The sequence below is a fragment of the Lepisma saccharinum genome, chromosome 2 (genome assembly GCF_977018435.1).
Source record: "Lepisma saccharinum chromosome 2, izLepSacc3.1, whole genome shotgun sequence".
In the NCBI taxonomy this organism is placed as follows: domain Eukaryota; kingdom Metazoa; phylum Arthropoda; class Insecta; order Zygentoma; family Lepismatidae; genus Lepisma; species Lepisma saccharinum.
In genome coordinates, this window is record NC_139230.1 from 177918907 (window position 1) to 177944469 (window position 25563).

Consider the following 25563-nt stretch of genomic DNA (forward strand, 5'->3'; position numbering starts at 1 on the left):
ACTCGACACCAGAGGCGCCAACTTAATATAAATTGGGGGGGCAAGGTAAATTGTTTGGGGAAAAGATCGGCATAAACAATATTTCATATATGTAAATATACATAAAATGTGTCCTCCTACGTGAATTTGGGGGGGAAGCGCCCCCCCCCCAAGTCGGCGCCTCTAATTTATACACAGCTTCTCAACATGTCCACAATACCCCAAGCTACTTGCAATTGGCTTATAAAACTTTGCAGAGACCAATTTATACTATTTTTTCATTACAATTTTCCATTACACGCCACTAAAATCGAGAATTCTGAACAAATACATACTTTAATGCAGTGTTCAATTCAATAAATTCAGAATATGCTTTACGTGTTAGAAATTTACATTAAAATTTGTGCATAGTAGAATTATTCTTTTTTTAAAATTATATAATTAAGGGTGTAGATAGATTACCTGTAGATTTGCAAAAAAAAAAAAATTGTGGAAAAGTGTGTTCTTCGTTCGTATTCCAAGGTGCATCTTCAAATACAGTCTGTGAAATTTTCAGGTGCAAAACAAACGGCAGCAAATCACAAAGATCTTCATCTGGAGGCACTCGTGAATTGGATCTTCGGTGAACAATTGCACTACGTTTGAAACAAGATCGCAAACACGTGTCATATTCACCTCAAGTTCTGTCGTTACATATGCACCCTTTCGTACACCTTCAGACAAGCAATGCCATTTTTACGCACACACACATACACACACAATCAAAATACTAGCATGCCTACGCATGCATCTCGCATCTACTCCCTCGCACACATCCACTCACACACACATGCACACACACACACACACTCACGCACGTAGACGCACTCGCACAGCAGCAGGCACCGAAGTCTCTACATGACAAGCCCCAAGCCTTCAAGAAGGGTCAGGTAATAACAAAACTGAAAGCAAGTAGCGCAACCGAATTCCGGCCGGTTGGAATTCGTTGCCATGGGAACAGGGCTCTGATTGGTTGACTCAGCTCACTACACACCTGTCCTGTACCCCTCCCCCCTATTGATACAGGTGGAGATCTCAGAAAGCCATTTTGGATTGGACATAGTTCTACCGGAGGCCCCCCGTCCTCCCGCGTTTTTCACAATGCCTAGTGGGAAAATTCACCTGCTGTCGCCGACAGTTGCCTACAAACAGGAAGCAATCTTCCATCTAACAAGCAGCCACATAATTATAACAATATCCGCATATGAGGACTTTGTTGCTCCATGGAGAACGAAGAAAAGAGCGAGGCTTAAGCCGCATTGTGGATCCCTTTATTACGACTAAATAAAAAAAAAAAAGAGTTGACTGTTTTGCAGAATTGCCTGTTTACGGCCGCAGGATTCTTTCCAGGGAGGGGCAAGGAAGGTATTTTTTTCAGGGGCGGCAAACAAGGCACATTCTCTCCAAAAATAGTGTTGTTCCCTAAAAAAACATTGCTTAAATTTGAATGTATGATGTTCACGCAATAATTAACACATATTACTGTGGCTAAAATGAAATTATATGTGTGAAATACATAATTTTTGGTTGACTTTCAATCTCCAGGTGGGGGCCACGGCCCCCCCTTGCCCCCCTTCCGGACGCCCATGATTCTATCCATGCACGTCCGCAGGATTTTTCCCAGGGAAAGGCAAGCAAGGACATTTGTTATCCAGGGTGCAAAGGAGACAAATTTTTCCCATAATAGTGATGCCCCTCAAAAAAATACATTTCAGTCTGAAATGATCATGTTTCTTCAATGAATTCATAATAACTAACATAAATTACTGAGACTGAAATGAAATTATGCCCCCCTCTTGTCCCCTCTTCTGGACGTCCATGATTATTTCTGCTAGACGGGCTAACCAGTTTCAATATGAGACGCTCCTCCTCCGTGGAGGAGTGGTTAGCACAGTGCGCTACGACGCCAGGGGTTCCGGATTCGGATCCTTCATCAATCACTCTTCCTCATCTTCACGATTAGCCAAAAGTGGCAGAAAAGCGAAGTAAAAATAAACTAAATAAATGAAATCAAAATTATCAAATCAATATGAGGCCCGGATGTTTTCTTTCCGTCGCTTAATTGTGTTATTAGGTTAAAAGAGTTACTGTAATATTAATTAAAGTTCTGCTAACTTTTCAAACATGAAATAATTGAAGCAAGTTGGTAGTTTACTGTCAATAATTAGCCCTAACTACTGTTAATTTCGCGTGGCAGGCATTATAATTAGATCAGTTGTCTCTCCAGTCATGGACCTTCCACGCTGAAGTAGCAGCTACTCGCTACGTATGTAATCGAAAATGCCGGCATCTCCGCCATGCCTCGCCGTCTGCAGTCACGCGCTATCTTGGCCCCGAGCCAAACTGAACGCACTGTACTATTTCATTATGTTGCGTTCACACCGAAGCAGCAACTACTTGCAGGTCCTCCCCAGTGACGTGGTAGTAGGCGCCTCGCTATCAAGGGTTTCGATCCCCGGTTGGGCACATAGTTCGGAACCCATTTTAAACTGTAGGTCCAGTTCCGATTAGCCTATCCGTGCATAAGTGAACTTCAAACAACCTGGGACTTCTGTAGTAGCCACGTGGTATTACATCATTTTTCGGTCACATTGAAATAGAGTAACCAGTGCCAGCCAGCTGCACACCATATAAATCCTTACACTAGATATTAAAGTAAAACTGCATAACATATTCTAAAAAGGGTTGCATTTACTTTCTAATCTTGACTTGGAGACTATGTTTTTGGATATAATGGCAAGTGTACTTGGAGGAAAGCCAATTTTGCACACCGTAGAGATGATGTCGAAGTTTCATCTACTGTATTTTGTGTTTGGAAAATACATTACGAGACGCTTTCGTGTACGAATAAATTGATTTACTTGATTCTTTTTCTTTCTGATACGAGGGTTAGAAACAATTTTCTGATGAAAAATGAAAGAACCTAATCTTCCATGTTTTCATAATTTACTTGATCAAGTTTAACACCTCACGGTGTAGTGGGTGTTCTTACCATGGACGAACATGACAAAAAACCTTACAGATAACCCGTTCTTAAGCTTCGTTTCCTACTGGTTTCCACAATGTTAATGAATATTCATACAAAATTTGCTTGTATTAATCGGCCACTTACATTTAAGATATTAATAATAGAATGCTTCTTACCTTCGTCTGCTTTCGTTGTAGCGCAGCTTTAATTGCCGATCCTGTAACAAGTGTTTGTTTTCATTGAACACTAAAATTAGCTTTCACTGTGGAAACAGAATGGTCCCTTCATATTTCTTTGTAATCACGAGCCTATGAAGTAAAACCAAATCAAAAATTGATCACACACCATACCACGCTACAGAATCAGTCTCCATCCAAGGTTATGTGGCCGAGTGGTTAGCACATCGCGCTGCGACGCCAAGGGTCCCGGGTTCGAATCCCGCTCGAGTTGTTTGTGAATGTCCATTCATCGATTTCATCATTTCATCACTAATCTCCATCTTCGCAAATTAGCCAAGAGGCACAAAACGCGAAGTAAAATAAACGAAATCAATCAATCAATCCATCCAAGGTTATTCAGCGACTGTCGACTTGACACGGACGAGCAAGACCATGAAGTTACTCAAATATCTTCGTTCTATGATGAAGCTAAAGTATCCTACAGGTGATGTTAAGAAACATCGCATTTCATTTAACATTATGAAAAGTAACCACCTGTCAGACCGCATTCTGAGACCGTATGTTTAATGTTACTTCAATGTAACTCGAAAGACTCGAATGAGATGCACATGGATCTCCAGTCTCACCCTGTTCCTGGTTACGGGAGAGAAAGGTTAATCAGTCATAGCACAGATAAGGGTATATAATATATTATATACCCTTATCTGTGGTCATACTGAAGTAACAAGAATATACAATAATGTCGTGATATCTTTTTTGGCCATACAACGTTGTTATTAAAGTAAAATCTAAAGTTAAGACTAACACTGTTTTGTGATGTTTCGCAATGATTTGCAATCCCTGTCTGGAAATTAACATTGCCCTATATTCTATCCCGGGAATCTCTAGAGCAAAGCTGCGCATAATGTTATAGGGGGGAGAAGGACAGTGAGTGGAGCGAAGCAGTACAAGCTGATGGAAGCAGCTTGTAACTGCGGTTGGTTTCCTCCCTCCACGCAATCCCGTTCTCTCTCAACGTGTCCATTGCTCAAGTCCTCTTGAGTCACTACTTGCGCAGAGACTTGCTTTCGTTCGAGATTCCCGGGACAAAGTATAGTAGGAAGCACCATGTTATAGGCATACCTGCCACTAAAATTAGACTTCCTCGCATGCACTACATGGGATGTTAGGGAGCAGATGAACAGCGGCAAGGATGGAAATTTACGGTATTTATCGTAAGAACTAGAATCTCAGTTTTCTTGTTTTGAACGTCGTTTAATGAAATTGTAAGTGATAATATCCGTAAATGGACAAATATATTAGTGCAGGCCCGGCCTCCAGATCTCATAGGACGCTTCGCCAGAATCGCCACTGGTGAGTGGCATGCTCTTTTGAGCCTCTGCAGTCCGAGACATCGCAAGCGTTCTAACAGGCCGCTTCGATAAGAATGGTGAAGAAAATCAGCCTCGTCCCAAAATTCGATTCTATAAACCCTGCTGATCAGAACTTATTCTCAAAGTAGTCATCATCAGAGAGTTAGGGTCTCGTCTCGTGCAACAATCTTGAATATAACACATATCTGCTAAATTCAAATTAGTTTACTGTGGATCTTATTTCAGACATGCCTATACCACAGATAAGGATATATCCTTATCTGCGCCTATACTCTGCCCCAGTATCTCTGGAGGAAGCGAACGAAAACAAGTCTATGCGCAAGTAGCGACGCGAGACTGCTCCACCAATGAACACATGAGAGGGAATGGGGTTGCGTGAAGTGGGAAAGCAGCAGCGTGTACTGCTTCGCTCCTCCCACTCGATTTCCCTTCCTCGTCTGCCGCTATGCGCGGCCTTGCTCCAGAGATAAGCGGGATAGGGTATAGGAGCAAGTGGTGGTCTGATTATATAGGTAAGTTCCGCATAACCAAATGGTTACCGCCCTCTCCTTTGGTGCGAGAGGTCTCGGGTTCGATTCCCGACGGGAGCCCCCAAAGTTTCGATGTTGACCAAACATCGTGAGGACAATTGGGGAGCTACTTAAGAAACACTGGCTCAGTCTTGAAAGCCAGAAAACAACGGCGATGAGACTCAATGCGCTGACCACGCGTCTCGCAACGAAAAATCCGCTTGCCAGGCTTAGAAGGCTGTTACTATATGCAGGTTAGGAGTTTATTTATAGAACAGGCAAATAAACTTCAGGTGTTTGATGGGGAATCTAATTTCAATCGTCCAACCGTGCATTTAGATATTGATAGTAGGGCTGAGCCGATACCGATGCCGATGTATCGGTATCGGCCGCTACCAAGGGTCTCTGTATCGGAAAGTATCGGTTGAAATTCATCTACCGATACCAGCCGATACTTTTCCGGCATATTTGGAGGGCCTCCCCCATGGCGCAGTGGTAGCGTCTTTGCCTTGTAATCAAGGGGTCCCGGGTTCGATACCCGGTGGAGGCACAAGTGGTTCGGATCCCACTTTAAACTGTAGGTCCAGTCCCGATTAGCCTTACTGTGCATAAAGTGGACTTAAAACAGCAACTCAAAACCGGCATATTTGGTCTTTCACGGGGGCTGCATCCTGGAAATAATGCAAAATTCAAACTTTCTGTTCATTTGCACCAATTTTGCACAAGGAAAAAACTATATTTTGCAATTACATGATATCTATTTTAATATTTTGATGTAGCTAACTCTTGAATATATTCTAAAGCAAATTTCTTGTAAAATTGATTCATATAGTTTGAGAAGAATATTTACACATCAATATTGGTCAATATTTTGAACAAATTTTAATTTTTGCAATTTTCAAGTATCTGTAAGAGTATCGCCATCAGTATCGGCTCAGCCCTAATTGATAGTTAAAAAAAGAAAAACAACAAAGTCCTCTGTTATCATTGGTGGATTTAGCTGGAATGGAAACGTGCCCCTCCAAAAACGAATGAATAAGTCAAGCAGACTAAAGGGCATATGGAAGTGCACGAATTCTTAAAATACTTTGTAATTACTTATATATAATTTTAAATTTTGCATTCCATACATCGTATTTTGTGTATTATATATTTTGTACTTTGTGTGTTATATTCAGGGCGTTAAGACTTGTGTGCATGAGTATAATGTGTGTGTGTGGACCTATGTGAAATGACTTAATGTACTTTGTGTATAATATAATAATGTATGTGTTTGGTTGAGTGGAAGGAAAGGCTTTGTACGGCCTTAACTCCGCCATTTAAAACAAGGTGTTAATAAATAAATAAATAAATAAATAAATATCTATTAAAAAAGTATTGATAGCATTATATTACAACAAACAAAAATTGTTTAAGCAATTCTTTTCCATACAGTAAAAGAATAAAGAGTTTAGCACAACTACGTACGTTAATCGAGACTAGATTTAATAAACACTTAAACACCGGAAATCTAATACGAGGATTGTTCATTTCAAACGAATAACACTATCTGATGGACACAAAACGATAGAATTCTAGGTCAAATATTTTGTGACAGTTTCACCTACGGAAATACGTTTACAAGCTTATACCTTTCTGTAATCATTGTTAATACACATAAAATTGAACTACTTTTATTTCACAAAAATCTACTAATGCTTTCACCTTATAATCAAAGGGTCCTTGCCGGCCCCCGTGGCGGACGGGGTCCCGGGCTCGAATCCCGGCCTGGACATGGATGTTTGTGAGTGTCCATTCATCAATTTCATTATATCATCACTCAGCCCCATCTTCGCAAATTAGCCAAAAGGGGCACAAAAGGCGAAGTAAAATAAAGCAAATCAATCAATCAATCAAAGGGTCCTTGGGCTCCTTTCCTGGTTCGAATTTCCCTATGAAGATCTAGTTCAGATTAATGTATGTAACCACAAATTGGACCTAAAACGAACTCTTGTAATGTCTTTATTTAAATATTATATGTTTTGATTGATTGAGTTGGTGTTTTAAGTCCACTTTATGCACAGTAAGGCTAATCGGGACTGGACCTGCAGTTTAAAGTGGAATCCGAGCCACTATGTGCCTCCACCGGGTATCGAACCCGGGACCCCTTGTCCGAGGCTAGTGTTTCAGCACAAGCACAAAAACATTTTACATGTTTACAGAGGATGATCAACTGCACAACCACCTGCTTACGGCTTTCGAGTACTAACTTTTTACGGGGTGTCCCACATAAAACCGATACACATCACATGTATCGTTCATTACAGGTGAACCTGTTTTATGTAGGACACCCTGTAGTACGTACGCCCGCACAGTTGGGCTAGAAACAGGGGCATAAACAATAGCAACAATTAGTAGGACTAGAGACGAGTCGAACCGATACCCATACCGGTGCCGATAATCTTCTCGATTCCCACCGATACCGATGCTTGAAAAATATAATAATTAGAAGTTGTTCAAAATATTGTTAGTAGTTTTTAAGTATTTCACACAAAAGTGGTACAAAAATATAAGAAAAGAGAGCATTCACACCGAAGTCGGGCATCAGCGCAGCTGGTTCTTCGGTGTGTGTGCTCCCTAAAACAAATGGCATGGACGGGGAGAAGAATGGGGCTGCAAATTTTCTCACGTCAATCCAAAAAATTTGCCCACGCTTCGCCACTGGTTCTGACTCATCCACATTGTTAATAATGCAATTCAACATAGTGTATGTGAAATGCACCCTCATGGCTTCCGGTTTGAATGAACGCCACAAAGGCAGTCTCGCGTGACCTAAGCAAAGCATTTTTGAAGCTCACAGGCAGGTGCGAGTGTGACATATAGAGAGAAGCGAAGAGGAGAGAATTTCCCGCCAGTTAGAAAGTAACTTCCTGCCTCATAAGTCGTGAGGGAACTGTAGAATGAGTTTTACGCGAAAAGTGCTACTCCCTCTGTCCCATAATTATTGTCCGGTACACTTTTGTTTGTAGTCCCAAAATACTTGTCCGATATTCAAACTGTGACATTTGTGTATACAGAAGAAGAAAATGAAACACGGGAATGAGTCATACAACGTTATTACTCAAGGATCAGTACAAATTGGCCGATCAAGTATCCAAAAGAACATAAATAAAAAGTTACCATTTTGGCATACCGGACTATAATTATGGGACAGAGGGAGTATCATTTTCCAACGTTAATTACTCCAGACCTACAAGTGTTACTGTACACAAACCTAGATGCAAATACAACTGCAATTTATTTCATTCTGTGTCGTTTTTGTCTATGTGCGTTTTATATGCTCTTAGAGTGCGCGTCAAATCTCCTGCATATGGCCGTTCAGGCTGAATAGCACCAACGAATCGCAGACGTGCGGCGTTGCCTAATTCCGTGACAAGGCGTTTCGCTCAACCACGCTGTCTCTTTCCGTGTGAGATTTCGACATGGCACCGCTGCAGTGCGCTGCTATTGGCTATCGCCATATGCAGGAGATTTGACGCGCACTCTAGCAGTGGCGAAGCACGTGGCTGATGCTAGGGTTTACAATATAGAGAAGTCAAGGCTTTCAAAATTCTTCTTGAGGCCACTTTTATGCTCGGATAGGCCGATAGACACTGGATCTAGAGGAGAAAATATGTATCGAGAGATAGTAACGAGCATAGATGATTATATATTGTGTGTGTGAATATACAATAAAATCCATTTTATGCTCAGATAGGTTAATCGGAACTGATCCTACAGTTTAAAGTGGAATGCTATTCATTGTGTAATGTTCCTTCACGGGAAATCAAACACAGGACGTCTTGTGAAACCCAATGTGAGCATAAAATGTATTTACGTGTTAATGTATGCACACACACAGTGTGTGTGTGAATCAAAACAACATTTCGTGCTGTATAGTTTGTATTTGCTTATTTGACGTCCTTAGGCTAATCGCAACGACAGGACTCGAACTCGAGACCATATGTGACTAGATCGTGAGTCCAGCACCCAATGTACTCTGTGACCGAGGCAAAAAAAAATCATGTTAGAAAGAAATATAGAAACTATGTCCAGGGACGTCGGAGCTTATTTTGGAGTGGGGGGGGGGGGCAGGTTTTCAAATCCATCACAGCAAGGGGTCTTTAAAGGAAGCTCGTGTTCGGAAAGTGCACTTCCCCGGTGTACTGTTAAATGTGAGCACACTTGCAGGTACAAAACCTGGCAGGTTTCAAAGTAAAACTGGAAACAGAAGCAGGGAATTCCAACGGGGATAATTGTTTTGCAGAGACCTGACTGCGATGTCACGTGCTTCTTGCTGTTAACGGAAACTTGAGTGCACGTTCACAAATCTAGTGCAAAAATATTTTTACAGATATTCTTCACAAACAAGATAACTCGAAATACATATAGTCTCATTTTTTAGGGCGTAACTGGAGGGGAAGGAAGGAGCAAAATAACAATCTTGTCCTTCCTCTGTGGTTTCTTCACATCAGGCAATACTGAAAGCACTGTGTAGAGGCGGAACAACCAAGAGATTAACTTTTACTTCTTGGCCGTTTAGATTTATTAAAAGTTTACTCTTTGTTTTAGACGTCATGTTCATAGCTGGTGAGATCAGCACCAAGCTCCGGCTGCATTTAACTCCAAGGGTTACCCATCCATTTGAGGCTGGGTGAGCCGCGGAGTCGATTTATGCGGGGACAAGGGCGGAAAAATTCCTACCTTAGATCACTCACCCCGGAAATCGAACCTTGGTCTCCGCGTGGGAGTCGGAAGCTCTACCGATTAGACCACCGCATCGTCTGGCATTCACCTCGAATGTTTTCCACCTTTAACTCTTTACCTAGAAGGCTCAATCTCCACCTGCCCCCTCCCCCCTTGATTTGGAGTCCTTGCGTCCGTGCAATGTAGTTGTAGATGGAAAATAAGATATTAAAAATTCTCTGCCTCCGCCCCTCCTTTCCACCAGGGTACGCTGGGTTTATTGTTTCACACTGACCGCACCTGTACATACAAACCTGGAAGATTAAAAGAAAACTGGAAACGGAAGCAGCGAATTCCTACGGGGATAATTGCACGTTACTATTGATTTGCTGAGACGTGGCTGCGATTCTTATCTGCAAATGGATCTTCCTGTCACTTCTTGCTGGTACCGAAAACTTGAGTTCATGTTCATTTAACTAGTGCAAGAATATTTCTCCATTTTTTTTCAAAGCGAAACATAAGTTGGCCGGTTCCGACGTCCCTGACTATGTGTGAACGGAACGTACGATCACATATGAATATACTGCTCAGTATTTTTTGTAATTACTACTACATTAACATTGCAACTGTATTGATTTGTGCACAATTGAAAGTAACTTATGAAACATATCGGTACTTTCGTTTCCGGAAAAAGCAATGTGTGTATGTGTGTGTGTTACATACATATACAGATGGTTTGTTTGTAGTCTCATCTCGAGTAGTATATGCCTGTCTCGTTCTCGTCTCGACAAATGCACAGCGTGCTACGACGCCAGGGGCACTGGGTTCGAATCTCGGCCTGGGCATGGGTGTTCTTTGTTTCCCCCTTCATCAATTTCATCATATCATCGCTCATCCTCATCGCCGCAATTAGCCAATAGTAGCGGAAATGCGAAGTAAATAAACCAAATCAATCAATCAATAGTCTCGACAAGTCTATAATGCTGTCTCGATCTCGTCTCGCATTCAAAGACGTTACCGAGATGGGATCGAGACTCTAATGCCCAGAACACAAATGTTTTACCTATCATCTTGCATTGCCGATCCTTACCATGTCGCATTTGCTAGGCCTTCATTGAATTATGAATTTTCACCTCAACACTTCTCAGGACAGGATCGATTTAGAAGACTGTTGGTTGGTTCACCAGGTGACAGGATGTCAACTTTCATGCTTCGATAACGGGTTTACACAATCAATGTGAAAGTTGCTGTAGCAACAGATGACAACAAAGAATTACGAAGAAATGGTGGTTGCAGCAATCATAATAACCCAAGACAGCTACAACAACATAAGACTTGTTTGTTCGATCGACGTCCAAGAAACAAAACGCATGGAAGGCAAGAGCGATTTAATTGGCCTTTGGCTCTTTCTGTTGGACAAAGCATCGACGGAAAATTGCTACAAAAGCAGCTAACAAAACCCTTGTTGTATTATTTTTCTTGAAATGGAAGGTTGCGTTCATGTTCTTTGGTGGACTATAAACTTCTTTTCAAGAAAATAATCATTACAATCATTATGTTACTGCGAAAAGAGGCTTAAATTGCCAATTGAACATCTCAATTCTCTTTTGATGGAGTATCGACTCTATAGACAGAAAAAGGTATATTTGTGCATCTCCTTATAGAAAACATATGACTGTTTAACATCGACCAACTTTTCAAATATCAATGTTTAGAGATAAATCATAACATGACATCTATCAAAACATTCGTTCATTACGATTGGGACAAATGTCACACATGATTGTGAGAGGGTGGTCATTACGTAACGTTCCTCTGAACGCGGGATCTTAAATAGGGATGTAGCTATTAGTACTAGTTGATGGTAGAGACAGCCCTGAACGGGCAGGTACAAATATCTAACTATTCATTCAAATAGACTCATGATTCGTTTCTAGACTGAAGTGAGCAATGCAGATGGCAGAATGGGTGTAGACTAGCTTACCCTGTTCGGTTTAGAAATAAGACCAGTAGCTCCTGCTTCTCCGATGATTCCAGATTAAAAGACCTCGTGTCGCTCTCATGCGCACGTATTTAAACACTCGCTTGGCCTCTCGTCACCTCTTACCAAAGGCCAGTGTTCTTACCATTTCCTGTAGAATGCTTATTCTACACATTCTGAGCAGGAGCTGACAAGGTCTGCCAGGGTCAATATTTCTTAATCGAACGGGGTATGGTACGACACCCCCTCTTGCAAGACAATTTCTAAAATTGAAATTGTAGTCATGAAAAGTTTAAATTGAACCTTCTGCCATTCACCAAAATTTAAAAGGTTTTTGTTTATTACATGAAAAAAAAAGTTACATAAAATAAAATAATAACAAAAAAATGTCGGAGACCCTTCACCGAAAATTAAATGGAACAGAATTAAGCTCAAGCTTGAAAGCTGAAAGAAAGTCTTTTGTTTTCATTAGCCACACGCTGGAAGAGTCTTTCGTAATCAACAATGCTGACGGTTGGTCAACATGCGATATAAAGTGTTGTTTGCAGGTCCGTGGAGTCAGCGGAAAGTTCAACACACTGCATCGTAACGCGATACATGCGACTTGCTTCTGAACAAGTGCTAAATAAGCACAGAACGTAATCCGTAAGAAACCTTAAGGCCGCATGCTCGCAATCTTCCGCCTCATCAGGATGACAGTTCGAGGCGAGAGCAAAAAGACCGTGGTAAACACCAAGCTCTACTGGACTGAGCACAACCACACGAAGATTAAAAAAAATAGTTGAAGATTATGTTTGCACTTGCCACTGACGTTCTTAGCACACTATGTGTGCACACTATGACCTGAGAAATGAGACGGCAGGGCAGTCCAAATACATTCCAACCCCGGAGTCCTGGGGTACGAAGCACTGTTCTGTGACATACACGGTCCTTGACCGATCATTTTCACTGGGGGACCGGATTCGAATCCCGGTGTGGAAAGTTTCGGAATACTGGTCAGCAAAGGTCAGATGAAAAGACGTGGGCCGTGGGGCGGGCGAACACAGGGTAGTCCATGGGAAGCCACTCCAAGTAGCGGTTCCAAGCCCCAAAATATGCCTTGTCCAATGGCGAACACTGGGGGGATGTTAGGATAGGCCCCCGAAAGTTCACAGCAGACGCCATTGCATACAGTAATTATGGCCACTGGTAGGATGAAACGTCACAGGTGGCCTGGCAGGTTGCTGATCCACAGGGCTGGGTCTCAACACATTTGGGTCGTTGACTGTACCCGGAAAGTTCCAATATGTGGTGAAGGACATTGCCTGGCCTTACAGAGCAAAAGGGGACGATGTACATGAAAGATGTTCATGCTTCTTCTTAAGGGGGTTAGAGTCGTGGGGGGGGGGGGGGTTGCTCTGTAAGATGACATTTCTTCTGATGTTTCTGACGCTGTTCCAGTCCTGGGATGTCACTTGGAATAGGATTTTCGGTGCTGCTACGTGACATACACCGCTGAAAACCAAAGGAGGCTGGTGAGCTCCAAAGCCTTCAGGAATGCGTTCTTCTTCCGGCCTCAAAAAATCACTGGACTTTTCGAAATTCCTTGAACTCTTGGAATTCCCGAACAGGGAAGGAAACAGGTTGGACATGGGAAAACTACATTGCTCTCAGTCATTCAATATTGAAAATATATAAAAATGTGTAAAGGAATCGTCTTCTATAGGCAAGTGAAAATCATGAGTAAAGATAAGTAAACTAAAATAAAATAAACTGCCCAATAAGTGATATAAATTATAAAACAAAGTTTGAATGAAGGCTAAAGAAAATAAAAGGCGGAAAATGTTATTTGACGCCTTAACACTGGAACACCATTAAAATGAAAATCTAACTTCATCAAAAGTAATATATGTATATATTGACTAAATTATATATATATATATATATAGCCCCTGGCTTCTCCCAAAATATAAAATAATGTGCAATATAAACTAAAGTTATGACATGGCACTAAATGCCCTTTGTTGGGACATGATCAATATACAATAAAATAAACGAAAATATCTAGGTTTAAATATTGATAAATATATAAAAGTAAAATGTAGATGGTATAAAATATATCCCCTGGTATCAGAAAATTAACCCAACGAAATCCATTAATATCATGTCAGAAGTGTCAAAGCATTGTAAAAAATGAGGAACTGACGAAAAAAAAATAATTAACCCAAAATTTGGTAACGTCACAGCTGTTAAAACGGACCTAGCCACAAGTAAAATAAAAGAGTAAATGACATGGCTCCAATGACCTTAAAATCATTAATTACGAAAGGTACATAATAAAATGGATGAATAAATCAAGGCGACATAGTGACGCACTGTTAGCGCTCACTAGTCAAGGTTTGTTTGCGCTTGCATACGCCTGACGTATAGCATAAATAAACAGTTAAAATGAAGTTCCAAATTAGTAATAGGATAACAGTAAATTCAAAACTGAAACTAAACTGGGTTATTGATTTAGAAAACATTTCTTGGCTATCTGTGAAGTAAATTTACGGTTCTGAGAATAAAGGGGAAAAAAATATATATAAGGCATTGCGTTAAACAGAAAAGAGGAATAATAATAATGCTATAACCCGCCGTGGATTTTCTTCGTCACTTAGCATAAATGCTCGTCGCGTAAGAGATTACACTTGACCCATGACAACTGTAGGCGTCTAAATCCACTCTTTTGAGTTTTTAGCCTAATAAGGTAAACAAAACTACTGTATATGGTCGCCTTAGGAAAAAAAATTGAAACGGAACCGTAAATGAACATCATGACGCCGGGCCGGGAGAAAAGTATAGGATTTCGTATGATATTACTTCAACTAAAGTCTATGACGTGTGGGAGATTAAAATATAAGCACAATTACTCGCTATTACCTACTTTACGAAGATTAACATGAAATTAATCTGTAAGAAGTAATTAAATTTCATTCGGGAAACTTTTGAAAATTCTGAAGGAACGAGAAAAACGCATAAATAAGCGCCCTTGAAAAGACTCTTATTCTCACCTCTTTGGGAGGCTAGGAATTTCAGTGTCGACGCCAGCTGAGTGTAAAGTTCATCTACAACAAAGAAAGGTGTCATCAAATTATCTCTCTCCGAGACTGAAATAAGATATGATTCTTCCGCTAACTCGAATGTGAAAATTTCCGCACGGAAATCTGGTGACTTACATGGGAGGAAAATCCTGGACTTGAGTCTTGCGACTGCACATATCCTGAGTTCGAAGGAACAAAAGGAAAACAACGAATGAATCGTGCTTTCGGTGCAGAGATTAAACTTGCGTGTTTAAACCTATCGTAAGCTGACGGAATGTAAACGTGATTATACCTAAGGGGAGGGCTTGATTGATTATACTATTCGCAATACTTCATCGTTATTTAATGAAAAAAATGACAACCAGATTTGCCTTAATTTAAACAACCTTTTTAACTTTTATCGCTATTTAGTGATTTAGTGATTTGCGATGCGATTAAATAACCACACGAAATCTGTTGAATAACGCTAAAGAATGTTTATTTAAACATTAAGGAATGCCGTAACTTGAAATATAAATATCATAATATAAATACACATGAAATTTAAGGTATTTAAAATTCAAAGCTAGAAAACGCAAAAGGAGGAATATTAAGCTATTCTTTAATAAATAGCTGAAGGAGACAATAAATATATGGATAATAACAAAAAAATCTCGTTAATATGTGAAATACTCCACGCCTTGAATACCGCTTACGTCTCGTTCTACTTTTCATTACAAGTTGGCTTACGCCTAACTATGGTGTTTTAACAAACTAAAAGTCATGTAGACTAAGTCATTCTTATGTCATTGCGCTACAATGACAGTGTCATTCCTCTTGCTACGGGTACCTCTGTGTACACAATTAATTCGTAGGGGAAGACATAATTAACCTTAAAACTAATGGAAGGGAGCGTCACACTTACTACCTTTAGTAGCGGACATCATTGCTCCTCTATTCCTTAAAACATATATATAAACACTTGCGCACTCTTTTATATTTCACTACCGGTATTTCTGCGCGTACAACTAAAAACACCTATTATTATCCCTTAGCTAGAACATTGAATCAACGAGCGGGTTATACTCTAGCCGAATGGTAGCGTCACTCTTACTACTTACGCCAGCGTATAGTAGCGGACATATAATTGCTCCTCTATTCCTAGAAATATAATTAGCGTTTCGTTTTTTCACATATTAACTTTACTTTAGTAAAAAAAATATTCCTTAAACAAGGTAAAAATAAAAATGCTCTGCGACTGACTCGTGTATTCTCTCGACTATCTCCTTATCAATTTGCACTACAATTATTAGTACCAAGGCTCCCATCTTCGGGGCGAGGAGATTTCAGTCATTTTAAATTACGAGTGAGTCGACCACTGATCCTTGTGCATTTCAAAACTATACGTGATAAAATTAAATACCCTCCTTGCGATAATCTTTAACAGTTTAACTTAAAACACATAAACACAAACGGCGTTACTTTTCGGATCATTAACAAGTTACGGTCTGTTTTAAAAATATATATATGAAATTGAAACTTTAAAGGACTTTAATTAATTAAAACACAATTAACTTCAGCAATACTCTCTGCTGTGACCCACTAAGTACACACATCATGGTGTGATTGAGTCGTCGCGTTTATAGCCGAAATATCATAAGTCACGCACCAAATTTACGTTTAAAAAAATACCAAATTGTATTTCAAGAGACTACTGCAAGGTCATCAAAATCAAATGCCACTTTCAAAATTTTGATAAAATCCTGGGAATTGATGATAATTTCCCAGGTGGTAGTTTTGTCATAGCCATCAGGCCCTGACCGAAGGTACCGGGTTCGAGCGAACCACGGCGTTACTAGGAGCGGAATGACAAGGGCTCGTCGGTAGACGTGCCCGGGCTGGCCAAATTCTGGGCGGAATATGACACTCGAATGTCCGACATCGAACCTTCCGGCGCGCGGAATGACGGACGTACCTTATGCCACATCGCATCGACGCGGAAAACCGCGACGAAGCAAAAGCGCCCGTGGCTACCAAAGGAAACATTCTATTTTCGTTTCCTCCGCATTGTAATGTGCTTTAATGCAGCGGGTGATTAGCCTATTGGGTGGGTGTGGTGGGTAAGGACTGAATTAAAGCTGATTATCGACAATAACCATCATTAACATTAAAACTGCGTGCTACGCAGCTTTCCCCAAAAATAAAGATTCGCAGAGAAAAAAACAATTCTGACATGTCACTATTTAACAAATTTCAATTTTCATTTATTTCAGAGTGAAATAAATTAAAAAATTCCGCAACTCCACTACGTAGTGCTAATTTTCATCACATTTCCGTAAAAATGGATGAAAAGCCCACGCATCTCAAACCACGTAGCGATGCCTATCCTTTCAATTTTTATGTCTGTTTAAGAAAACAAGTCTTTGACGCTTTTCATTTCCAAAAGAAAATGAAAAGGCCCGCATCAATCCACCACGTAACGATGCCTCTGAACGCGGGATCTTAAATAGGGATGTAGCTATTAGTACTAGTTGATGGTAGAGACAGCCCTGAACGGGCAGGTACAAATATCTAACTATTCATTCAAATAGACTCATGATTCGTTTCTAGACTGAAGTGAGCAATGCAGATGGCAGAATGGGTGTAGACTAGCTTACCCTGTTCGGTTTAGAAATAAGACCAGTAGCTCCTGCTTCTCCGATGATTCCAGATTAAAAGACCTCGTGTCGCTCTCATGCGCACGTATTTAAACACTCGCTTGGCCTCTCGTCACCTCTTACCAAAGGCCAGTGTTCTTACCATTTCCTGTAGAATGCTTATTCTACACATTCTGAGCAGGAGCTGACAAGGTCTGCCAGGGTCAATATTTCTTAATCGAACGGGGTATGGTACGATTAAATGAGGCGAAGCAGAGGTGTGCTAAGGAAAATATTTCGTGAAGGGTTCTGCTGGCGTTAAAATTTTCAAAATCGTTGCCCGCCTTCTGAATTAATTGTAGAGAGTTTCTTGGGAAGTTCAGGTACCTAGCAATTGATTGATTGATTGATTTGTTGTTATAAGCCCATTTTAACCTAGCAAATTCATCTAAAATAGAATGAGGTAATAAGGCTAATATTAAACTCAATGAACTAACTGGTACTGGCCGACCAATCAGTTCACTGAAGACTTCATATCTCAAAACTTTCTTTGTGGCCAAGTGGTTCATTTAGATGAGTTGAAATTAAAATGTGAATAATTACCACCAAATGTATTTGTATTTTCTCAGATATTTTATAGCTCAATTACCGTGTTTCAAAAGTATAAAATTATTATCCACTTTCCATCATTGCGTGTTTCTTGTACGTTGGCAGCGCAAACTGGGTGCAAAGGGGTGTTTGCTCACCCTCTTCCACGCCCCCAATTTTCATCTCAATTTTGGTCTAATAATAACAAAAACAATAAATAAAACATAACATCAAATTTATTATAGTAGCTATTGCACAATAAAGTAATCTGCTCCTATATTTTCAGTGGCAATAGACATGTGCAAAGTGTAGGTCCAGCCTAGGTAGCTTCTGTATTATAAAACTTTCCTTCTTTCTTTCTGTTTTATTCTTATTATATTTTAGGCGGAGTTCTGGAGGGGCCAGGCCCTCCCTGCCCCCCCCCACTTAAAAAAGACTAAAAAAATAACACATGATTAAGTTCAGTTACTACATTTTTGCTATGAAGCCATACCGCAAATCTTGACGTTTGGCATGATGGCATGTGCGATAATTGCGCCTCAATAGCGGGTAGTTCTTACAAGTGGGATTGGAAACACTGGCTCTGATGCAACACTCAACTCATTAGCTTCCTCTCCTATTTCTCCTAAAATAGATTCGTCCGAATTCCTAGTCACACTGTCAGTGCAGTCTGCAGTTACTACTCTAGGCTACAGTGTATTTTTCATTCGTGGCTTTATAAGAGTGATTTTTTTGTTCTGGTGTATAGTTATTTAGCAGAACTGTTTCGTTGTTAATGTATTTTTTAGTTTATCGTCTGTAAGTGGTAGGCCTACTGTCTACATTCCAGGTAACAATAAGTAAAAAGCAGAATACCAAGACTGACATTCGTTCTTTTTTTCTGAAACAACGTGACAGAGAAGAAAAAGCTAAAGCTATTGGAGGTAACTTAGATAATGAAAAGCCTGCTTTCAGCTATAAAATCGTTGGATTTCATTGTATGTTTATCAGTATTTCCTGAATATCTCCCCCTCATAAATGTTTTATCCCAGTCCCTTCAGAATGCTGATGCCTCAATAGCTCAAAGTTCCAGTGTAGCCAACGGAGTGATTTAGGAGCTTGAGTCCCAGCGAAACTAAAACACTTGAAACAGAAAATGGAATGGACTAAAGGATGTTGACAAAGAATTAGGTCTAAGAAAGAAGGTACAAATCCAAAACGGCCTAGACTGATATCAAACAAATTAGATGCTTATCTGGTTTGTTCTTCAGTGGGCTAGAGAACCAGAGGAAAGACATCTGCTGAAACACTTTCTACATTTCAAAGTGAAGAAAACTGGAAGAAAAAATAAAAGTATGATTTTTTTTTTATCCATTGCTGGATATTTTGATTGGCGAACTGCAAAGAAGATTTAGTGGTGAAATTTTGGAAGTTGCTGAAGCCAGTGAAAGATTTATTCGTCTGGTTGAAGAAGGAGCTGCACGTTTCATTGAGTTTTACTCCATTCCTGGTATAGACACAACAATGTTGAAGACAGAAATGACCGTTTTAAGAAATGTAATGGAAAGTTCAGGTTTGAGTTTGATAAGTGCGTCTTTGAAGAATGTTGTTCCAAAGATAGTGGACACAGTTTTGAGCAAACATACAGAAACATACAAAAATGTTAGCATTCTTCTGAAAATTGCTCTTACCCTGCCATCAAATAGTGCAACTTGTGAGAGGACATTTTCTGCTATGAGTCGAATCCACGAGTGGTTGCGTTGCACAATTTAATGATCTTATACACTGCATCAGATGTTGTTAAAAAAATTAACTTAGACGATTTGATTGATGTGTACAGTTTGAAGAAAGGAAAACGTAAAATGACTTTGTGTTGAGTCAACAGTTACTGTTGAGACATCAAAGGAACTTTTCAATTTAATTTTTCTAAAATTTCTGAAGCTTACTATTGTACCGTAACTTTTTAAATATACGAGTATTGTATCAATAAAATATTAATGAAATGCAAAATGCAATAATCGTACTGTTTTGCTTCTTTTAAGACTGACAACCAATATACTAATTAATATTTGTTTACTTATGCGAGGAAATTTAACATTTTCAAATCTAAAAGGCCTAAAACTCAGTGTTTTTAAGTTGTTTTTTTTTCTCTAATTTCCGGGGGAAGGCCTCCGGATCCCTTATAAAGTAGGGAATATTCAATAACCCTCGGGTACATGATATGCTTCTCTCAGAGTCTGGCCCCCTCAAAGCAAAAGCTCAAACTCCGCCCTATAAGAGATGGTAAAATAATATTTCAAGCATAAGAGTAACCGACAGTAAACAATACCATTCTTCACCGCTCTATATAAAACTATAGAAATATGTAAATAAGAGTGTCTTCGATTATATTAGGGCCAGTCGGTAATTATCCGAACTTCGCTGTAATTTTCTTTAGTTTTGCCGTAATGCTTTCTGTGCGGGCATGCAAAACAAAAATGTGCATTTGTCGTTGCTTCAGCGCATATTTCACCTTCATCACTAATTTTCTTCACTTGCTCTTGAACGGTAAACGTGTCCGTGCCACTCTACGTTTGCATCAAAGCAAAACAGCCAACAGAGATTCATAAATTGTGACGTGTTTCGTCTGCAATTCCAAAAATAATGATTTAATATACAACTATGTCTTGCAGAAACACTTCACAATCTTCCTTTGTCTATTACGAGACGTACTCGGTGCGTCATTCTTACTAAAAATTGCAAGAAGTAATCCAAAGATTACTGTAAAGGTTATTGAGCATCAGATAACTCGATTTTTAAAATAAACTTTGCAAGTGTACAGTAACTTAATAATATACAAGCTTTAATTTGATTTGATGCGTTGAATTCGTGCATACATATTTATACGTTGCACGATAATGAATTGTGGAAATTTGACAGATCTTAATCTATTCTAATGGTCAGTTTAAATGTTGTGTATTTGATGATTTTTGTACCAAAGGAGACCTGAAGGTCAATTCTTGTATTAGTAACGCTCGGCGTTGTAATTTATATTTGCTCATGAATGTATTTGTTATTGCACGATAGTCGTACTACGTTGCGTTGGCTAATCGTAATAAAGAAATATAAATTATAAATTGGACTTGCAATCTTCACATGCCTTTACGAGAGAAAAAAAGACAACCTTTTTAGTATTGTAAGTACTGCATAATTCAATAACAAGTTTTGATTAACGGGAGGGAATACTAAATTATATTTGGTATTATTGTTTTGTAGGTCAGCTGTTTACTGTGAGTTTCCACGACGCAACCTTGGAGATTGTTTGCTAGTTAATTTGGGGGATCTGAGAAAACAGATGACGTTTATGTAACTTTTCCTGTGATTTATTTGACCGCATGTATTTGCTGGTAGGTTGGATCTCGTAAGAGACTGGGACGGTGCGTTACAATGCGTCCAAAGGTTCCACAAATAAGTTAGACTTTGGTGACGGGTAGTTTAGTGGCGTAGTTATTTCGATTACCACTCTCTGGGTAGGCTTCCAATTTGTTGCTAATTTTTGATGCCCGACTACTAAGCCGCTCGTCAAGTCAACCTTGCAGCAGGATTTCGCATATGTAGATCCAAACGTGCGCGCAAGAACATAGTTCCACTGAGACGGGTTCTATTCCGACACAACTGCATACTTGCAAGAAAACAGTTATTTAATTTGTAATATATAGACAAAATAGTACATCCATTAGCAGGTATGGACTTAATTGGTTGCAATCACTGTGCAGACGAACTTAGAACCGCAGATTCGCCAACTCGAATGTGTATTGCGTTGAAGAGACACTGCAACTTTAGAGCGAGTCGAGCGAGACTGAATGCGTTGCAGAACGCGTGGAATCGGTGATACCAGTGTTGCACATCCCACTATTTTAACCCTATGTTTATTGTAGAGCGGCGAGAATGGCTGAATCTACTGTTCAGCGCGTGGTTTTACCCGAATGTTATTTTGGACTTCGTCCGAAGGGAAATGCTCTTCAAAGACAAGCAAGTTGTTTTGAATGCATAATCCTCCTTGCGGCAACAAGATCAAAGTAAAACAGGGCGTGAGGTGGTGATTTGCCGTCAATGTGCGCACGAATTGTATCACGGGTGTTGAATGATTTGCTGTTTGAGTTTAGCAAGAGGAAACGATTGTTTGTTTTTTGACGACAAAAGAATTTCCGCTGTATTAAAAGATATCGCAGTGAGAAGAAACATGTTTATTATTTGGACGAGACGTCCTTCAACTCGGTGGGTGGGGGAAGGGGGAATAAAACATGGAAGGATACCACCATGCAAAACCACCGCCAGGGCTGAAGAAACCAATGATGAGGGGAAGGGGGAGGCTTATTGTTTCACCCACTGGCGGCAATGAAAGCTTTGTTGAAGGCGCATATTTACTGTTCCGCGCAAAGAAAGGGAAGGGTGATTATCCGCAAGAAATGGACAGACCAAGATTTGAATCCTGCTTTAGTGAAGTGATTCATAAATTGAAACCAGAGTAATAGCGACAGAAAATGCACCTGATTGTATATATCACCAATAACAAATCATGCTTTTTTGGTGGTATAACTTGAATTGCGTGTGTCTTACAGGAACGGATGTATTGCGGACGAAGCAACTACGTTTTTCATAAACGTATTTCTTTCTAAACCAAAAACAATAATTTGTCATTAAATTCAAGATGGGCCCATCGTTGTTTACTTTTATCTTTGTTTATTTTTATTTTTGCGTGCTCGAAATACACACACATACTTTCAAAATTTTATGTTTCAGGAGACAAAGAGAAGCAAAAATACATTCCACTTGACATGCATGCGGGTTTTGATGTGTTGTGCGGTTGGCAATACTGTGGATTTTCTCAGTGTCTGCGATGTAAGCAGCTCGGCGGTTGAGGAAAGACTGGCACGGAAGATTCTGAGCTCAGTTCTAGCGCGGATTGATACATAAAACCTGCTGCAAACTTAGCCTGACGCGCGGCTAAAATGTAGGCAACCCCATCCATTTGCTATGTCGGGTTGTATAGGTACAGGATACATTTTGAGAGCTCAGCTTTTCAAGTTGAAATTTCTTGCACCCTCACACTTTCTATTTGAAAAACGTGCCTCATCTTTATACTAGATTTAAAATAAAACATGTGAAGAAGAGTTTAAGTAATTCATATATCCTTCATCTAGGAAAATTTGCATAAGCCCCCACCTACTGGATTCTTTCCATGTTGATCCCGCTACGACGTCAGGGATCCCGGGTCTGAATCCCAGCCTGGCCATGCGTGTTCCTTGTGAGTGTCATCATATCATCACTCATCCTCATCTTCGCGATTAGCCAAAAGTGTCAGAAAAGCGAAGTGAAATATACCATCATCAATCAATCCCCATTGCTTTGCTCTATTCTCAATGAGTTTTATTGATTAAACTTATCCCGAAGTCACAACTTTTTATCTTTCCAAGATCGTGATGTACAACCTCATAGCACACTGTCTTGCTGTAATAAATGTGGTCACCTATGTGTAAGTACATGTTCACATTCACACTAAGATAACTCCAATTGATAATTTCGTCTTACATAACATACAGATAATATTTCTATACTTGGCGTATCTCGAACATATATGTGCACTTTAATGTGTTTGTATGTGTGTGTGTGTGGGGGGGGGGGGTGTATGTATGTGTGTGTGTGCATTAATTCACGTACACCATCCTTCGGAAAGACATCTATTACACTACGCAACATTTTTTTTTTCTGTTTCTGGATAGAAAGTGTTATTTCCTAATTGGCTGTACCTTCAAAGGATAGAGAATGTTTATTATTCCCCTCAGACTTTGCTTTTCTTACCAGGACTTTGAGATTTTGAAATTCACTTTTTCCCCCAAATTGATTCAATACTGAACATACTTGGAGTACATCCAGTGGCGTATTCTCCATGTTACCGCTTTTACCACCGGTAAACAATCTTTTTCACACATATATTAAAGATTTAGCTTTAATATATGAGTAATTGCTCATTATATATTATGCAAACTATTAAAACAAGCTTCTAAACCAGAATTTAGGTAAATTATTTAAAGAAATTCAAAACTGGCTTGCGTACGCCAATGATCGTTCTCCATCGCACCCTTCTGAGAACTGGCTGGCTGCCCTCCCACACACTCCTAATCACTGCCACTTGTTACACTTCCGACTATGGAAGTATGAGTTTCAAAATCTGCACTGTATCACAAAATATTTTGCAAACATCGGGAGGGATCGAGCCTGGCGAGCCCATGCCTGACTGCGCCGATGTCATCAAAAGGTTACAAGCATAGATGCAAATTTCTATATGTCGAAGGTAAATATGTATATCTGCATAAGCCAAGAATATAGCCTACTTCATTGAAGCATCGGCTATGATGTGCAAGGCTTGGAAGGCAAATTTTGACATGTCTGTCGGGGATCAGGACAAGCCTTGAACACACCATTTCATGTGTGGCTACTGAAAAAACTTTGTAAGTTTATACAGATAGTTATTACCGACTTGGATGGTGAACACTAAAAACTTTTTTAAAAGTTCAAAATGTTTAATTTGAAATTCTTCGGAACTTTCTTAGTAGTTAAATTGGGGCTAAAGCACACGTAGTCAGCATTTTTGTCGACACCGTGGGAAAATAATGAGGTTTTTTCCCCCACGCTATGATGCAAGGGCTTCGAACAGGGGGAGAAGGGCAGAGTGAGCTTGAGCCCTTTGAGAAAAAAAAGTTCAGGCTGGGAAAACATTCGAGACGAAACCGAGACGACCTGTTTGAAACCGCGATAAGGCGAGACTAAGCCGCGCGTCAGGCTAAGTTTGCAGCAGGTTTTATGTATCAATCCGCGCGAGAACTGAGCACAGAATCTTGCGTGCCAGTCTTGCCTCAACCGCCGAGCTGCTTACATCGCAGACACTGAGAAAATCCACAGTATAGCCAACCGAACAACACATCAATACCCGCATGCATGTCAAGCTGAATATACTCTATGTGATCAGAAGTATCCGGACACCCACCTCAAAATAAAGTACAAGTTTGGGCAACCCTCCATCGAGAACACTGGCAGTCAATACAGTGTTGGCCAGCCTTGATGACAGCATTCACTCTCACAGGCATACTTTCAATCAGGTGCCGAAAGCTTTCCTGAGGAATGACAGCCCATTCCTCGCAGAGCGCCGATATGAGAAGAGGTATTGATGTGGATCGGTGTGGTCTAGCACGAAGTCGGCATTCCAAAACATCCCAGAGATGTTCTATGGTTTTCAAATCAGGACTCTGCACAGGCCAGTCCATTAGTGGGACGTTGTTGTCGTCAAACCACTCCCCCACAAGCCCTGCAGTATGGACGGGTGCTCGGTCGTGTTGAAAGACACAATGGTCATGCCCGAACTGGTCTTCGACGGTAGGCAGCATGAAAGCTGTTAAAATGTCAATGTAAGCTTGTGCCGTGACATTGCCATGTAAAGCAACAAGGGGGCCAAGCCGCCTCCAGGAGAAACATGACCACACTGTAACCCCGCCACCTCCGAATTTTACTGTCGGCACTATACAGACTGGTAGATGTCGTTCACCAGAC

At 40.2% G+C, this 25563-nt stretch overlaps 1 long non-coding RNA gene across 1 annotated transcript in view; it reads right to left on the minus strand.

Annotated features, from left to right (window-relative positions):
* Positions 1 to 889, minus strand: part of LOC145984206 (uncharacterized) — a 32817-nt gene extending 31928 nt beyond the window's left edge. The window contains exon 1 of the long non-coding RNA XR_014441286.1: positions 442 to 889. This is a non-coding gene — a long non-coding RNA (uncharacterized LOC145984206). The remainder of the gene's footprint in view (positions 1 to 441) is intronic.
* Positions 890 to 25563: the final 24674 nt, after the last annotated feature.